Here is a 5115-nt window from a genome sequence, read left to right as displayed (position 1 = left end):
GATTCGTTACTCTTGGATCTTACTACTATAAAGTTCTCTTAAAAAAAGGAATGCTTCTATAAAAGCAGTTATAGTATTACCCTTATTTTATGTAGATGCCATGATGCTCCAAATTTGAAAGCAACAAGATCTCAGTTCTGGAACTTGGTCCTGTTCCAGTTACATCTGCTGTGTTGCATTCTTGCAAATGACTGATTTAGCCTCCAGAGATGAATAAGAAAGCATTAAGAAATTATATCTGCATGAAAGCACTTGAGAAGAAACATAATATCCTACTTTATTCAATGAAAACTGAAGAGTTTGAATGGCATCAGGGAGTAAGCAGGAGGGAAGGATGAGAAAAAAAGATCGAAAGAAAACCTAAATAAGTAGAATTGTTCTTTTATCTTCCATTTTTTGCATATGAAGAATTAATGTTCATGTCTTTCTACAGAAAAAAAAGAGTGTGTGAACTCTAACTTTTTAATTCTTCAGCAGAACTGTCATAGTCTGACATAATCTTAATATGCATTGACTATATGACCATCCCTCATTTAAGCTGTCAGATTTTACTTATAATCAAGAGATAATGGTAGAAGAAGATAAAAGAAAAGCAGAGAGCACTCCTGCTAAGGGGAGGCTACATTGAGGTAGATTTAAACACTCTGAAAAGCACAGAAAGAGGGCTAAGAAAATTAACTATGCACCTGGTCACTGAAAGGCTTCTCAAGGATAAAAGGCGCAGATGAGGGACTGAAGGAAGTAAGAAGGAGGCAGAACAGAAGGAGGGAGGATATGGTAAGAACTCTAAAGAAATTATTTCATAAACCCATGAGGGAAGAGATCAGATTGTAGTCATACAATTTAATGTACTGACAATGAACAGGACTACCACAAAACTGAAGTTTCAGCAAAACTAGAAAACCCTGACCCAACCAATTTCCAGTCTCCGCCTCCTGAAGTGGTGATGTCTGGCCCATGCTTGCCACATGCTTTGTAGTGTCATCCTACAGCAACATTGCATGGGCCCTGCCCACAGCACACAGCTCTACCACATATCCCTGTTCTGCGGCACGCCCCAGGGAGCTCCATGGCCCACACACCTTCTGGCACTGGACACAGCATTGTACTTGAAATCACCTAATCCCACCCCATTTCGATCCAGCCACTGCTGTTTCAGCATGACAGACTTTCCTAGACAAAGGGATGATTTCAGTCGTTGTGTCTGATGATAGATCTGGTTCTTCTGTTGACAGATCTGGGCCTTAGCAATGCCACAATATAAAAGTTCATTGGAAGTGTTAAGAGCTTGCAGCATGAGTAACAATAGATTTAAAACAACAGAAAATTATGGTACAGCTGGCATCTATTGTTGCTTTTGGACTATTGTTGCTGTTGAAGCAGTTGTACAGCTTCTTCCTTTCTACCAGAAGACTTACTAATAATGACTAGAAAAGTTGCCCATCATTAAAGACCCGATATTACCCCAGCTTTTGCAATTATCTAAAACTAAAAAAAAGTTGATTGCCTAATTGCTATAAAACAGAATTGATAACACATAGCTTCTCATATGTAATCTCTTAGTTCAAAATAATGTCACGATATTCAGAAGAAAAGGAAAGGAACCTAGTTCACAGTATTTAATATGAGATGTGTTCACAGGCTAAATGTGAGCTGGGAAAGTTTAATAAGTGCATGAAATAAAGTATTTGAGACAAAATATGATTGCTACCTGTGAAATAAGAGATGTTGTTAGTTTAGTGGAATGAGTAAACAATTTATACCCATCCTCTCTCCCTTTCTTTCTTATCTCTGAAGAAGGATATGCAGGAGAAGAAGGAAGCAATTGAGAGGGAGAACACACTGTACTTCTACATTGAAGGGTCCACTGACCACATCCTATAATATCCAGCAGAGCTAAAATGTTAATTCTTGGGTTTCTAATTTTAGGTTTATGCCTTCGATATTTAATGATGCAAAATTGATGGTTGGACTTGATGATCTTGAAGGTCTCTTCCCACCCTGATGATTCTGTTATTCTATGAAAATGTTATAATGGGCTGCTACAGAAAGACATTGTAACAAGGAAATAATGATTTCAAGTAGAATCTCAACGGTTTAATCATAAATCTTGGTTGTAGAGACCCATACATAGACATGAGTTACTGCTGTCATTAGCAGGTACTGCCTTTAACAAAAAGGTTTGTGTGTACTGTTGCTAAGAGCTTGTTAACCAGAGTCTATTCAGAGTAGTAGTAATTATCCCAGGTTACTACTTTTTAAAAACTATCACTAATCATCAGCCAGGAAGGGTCTGTCACCTTCTTCTTCTTCCTCACACATCAGACTGTTCAAAATCTACATTGTGCAAGTCACTAAGGACAAGTGGGACTTTCTGATTTGGCCTGATCTCATTTGCAAATGTTGGACTCATTTCATTTCCTGGAATGAATTCTAGGCAATCCCAATGCTGTAAGTACCAACAAAGATCAACACTGCCAAGGTGGGAATTCCTCTGTTTAAAATAGTTCATGAAATGTTACTGGTTTTAGTCACAGCAGAGACTGTATGCACCTAATAAAAAAACTGCATGAACACAATGAATTAAGCTTCTTTCAAGTATTTTCTCATTTTGACACCTTTCATTGAGGACTTAGAAAAAATGGGAGAAGATAACCACCAGCCTGAGTCCCCCATGAAATCATTTGCTGGATATAATTTCTACTTCAGTTAACATAGGGGAGTCCCCCATGAAATCATTTGCTGGATAACTTCAGTTAACATAGGGTAGAAAGGCATATGTTCCCTGCCAGGCAGCAAGTGAATAGGATCACCAGTGGGAAAAAAGAAATTCTTAGTGAGAAATTAAAACAATATTTACATATTCCCACCAGAGGTCACTCATATCATAGGAATAAAATGAAAGTAACCAAAATTCTAAGTACTTGTTGATTCTACATATGATGGAAATTGAAATTGCATTTTCAATCCATTTACATTTCTATTTCTACTGATTTTATTGATACTCATAATTGGGATAAATGTATCCTCCTTTAATAACAGGAGTGCAGGAGAAAATACAGAGCTCTTACAGAGGTAAGAATAAGAAACAACTAGCTGAATAAACTTCTGCTTAGCTTTCAGTGACTGAGGAAAAAACCAAGAAATAATTCTGCAAGAACTTAACACTCTAGTAAAAATAACTAATGCTGTAGATAAGACTGTGTATGGTGGACATGGATGACAATAAACTACTGCATTTCACCTTGATACCTTTACTTCTTGAGCTGAAAGTCATAGAGAAGCTAGAAAAAGCAGGATTTACTCTTAGCAGTGTGGTAGAGCTAGACACTTTGCATAAAGGATTTATTAGGTTTGCCTATGTTAATCAAGACTCCTAATAGTAAAAATTATATTTCTTTTCTGAGTAACTAAAATAAAACACAACATAGCAGAGATTGCAGTGCTAAATATAATCTCAGAATCCAGAGAAAATTACTTTATGCACTCAAATGTGATGAGTTCTATTTAAAGGTTTCTATCCTTAGCATGTAAAAGAGAAAGTATTAAAACTGTTTTCTGTTTTACATCTTTAACTTATTTCTCTCTACTAAGCACTTCTTTGGCCACATGTGTCCTACTGCTTCCAGTTTTGGGCCCCCAACACAAGAAAGGCATCAAAACAAAAGGGAGTAAGTAAGTTCAGTGGAGGACTGCCAAAATAAAACCATGAGCGATCTGTCCTGTCCTCATAGCTCACCCTACTTTGAACAGGAGGTTTGACTACATTGTCTCAGAAGGTCCTTCTAATCTGAGTCATCCTCTTTTACTATATTATGATCCTGTGAATCAGTCCTTCGATCCACAGACCGACACTTTTCTAGGAATAAGCCCTAGGCAGTTCCAGTCACCCTAGGCCAAAAGAATGAAGTTTAACTAGAAAAGATAAAGGCAACATGTGTGGCAATTCGCATTTATCAATTAGATCTTATCAAAGAGTGAAAGTTGGCTAGATCTCTTCAGCTGGTGGAAGGTTTGGCTGAAAAGAGCTAGGGAAGCATGAACAGACAAAAATTGAGCAGAAAATTAATTGCTATCTATTTTTAAAAAGGGAGAACATGGATTTCCAGATGGATGTTTTAAAAATAACAAATGCAAATGCTGACTTTAAAAATAGTGTTCAGTGTTGTGGGATGTTTTGGAGATCAAAAGTCTAAGATGATCAATAAATGTGCAGAGTACATAACCATGATCTCAAATGCAACATTTAGTATAAGAATCTCATAGTTTATTATTGCCAAAAGATACAATATTAAGAGTGAAAGAATACAATTATTTTCCTTATATTTTTTGCATTTACCTCTGCCAGAAGCTTTACTTGAAGTATAATACTTAAGGGCTTTTTGTTCCATTCTCTGTCTGCACCCACTTCTTGTACTGACTGTTGTTGGATATGGAAAATAGATAGTGCTTGAAACTATGACCAAGTATGGTTGCTATGATCTTCTTTAGCAAATTAAAGTTTTGCTGGCAGGTGATGTATATTGTAAATTTTCTGTCCAGTAAATCATAGACAAAGTGATTCCTTATCCACCTCTTCTCAGTTCCTTCTTCTAAAGAAGAATCTGTCAGGAACTACACAGTACAACAAATCTTCTCAAACAACATGTAGCTTTTTTGCAGAGAACAGGGCAACAAGACATTTTTTCTTAATTGCATACATGTCAGGTACAGTGGATTGGATTGTGTCAGCTTTATTGAAAAAAATCAAAACTGTATTTGGGACTGTAGTTTCACACTCTATTGGGTACTTTCCCACTGTTTGCATCACTTTCACACAAACACAGCAATGGTGATAAACTGAGTTGGACCAGGAAATTCTTCTGTCTGAAATATAATTCAAGGAAAAATACTTTTCACTAAACAAGTTCCACACTGCAAACCACCATCCGGCTGCACAAACAGTTGGAGGAGGGGAAAAGTAGAAGAGAAAAACAGGTGGATGTTGCCCAATAAGTGTCTGTGAATCTTAAACCCACATATGTACATGATAACCCCAGGTGGAGCGGAATCTGGTGGGATGCATTTTGTGACTCCTGTTCGGTAGGATTAGCGCGTTAGCTGCAGTTCCCTTCA

This window comes from Geospiza fortis, unplaced genomic scaffold (assembly GCF_000277835.1).
Source record: "Geospiza fortis unplaced genomic scaffold, GeoFor_1.0 scaffold40, whole genome shotgun sequence".
Lineage (NCBI taxonomy): Eukaryota > Metazoa > Chordata > Aves > Passeriformes > Thraupidae > Geospiza > Geospiza fortis.
This window is presented reverse-complemented; position numbering follows the sequence as displayed.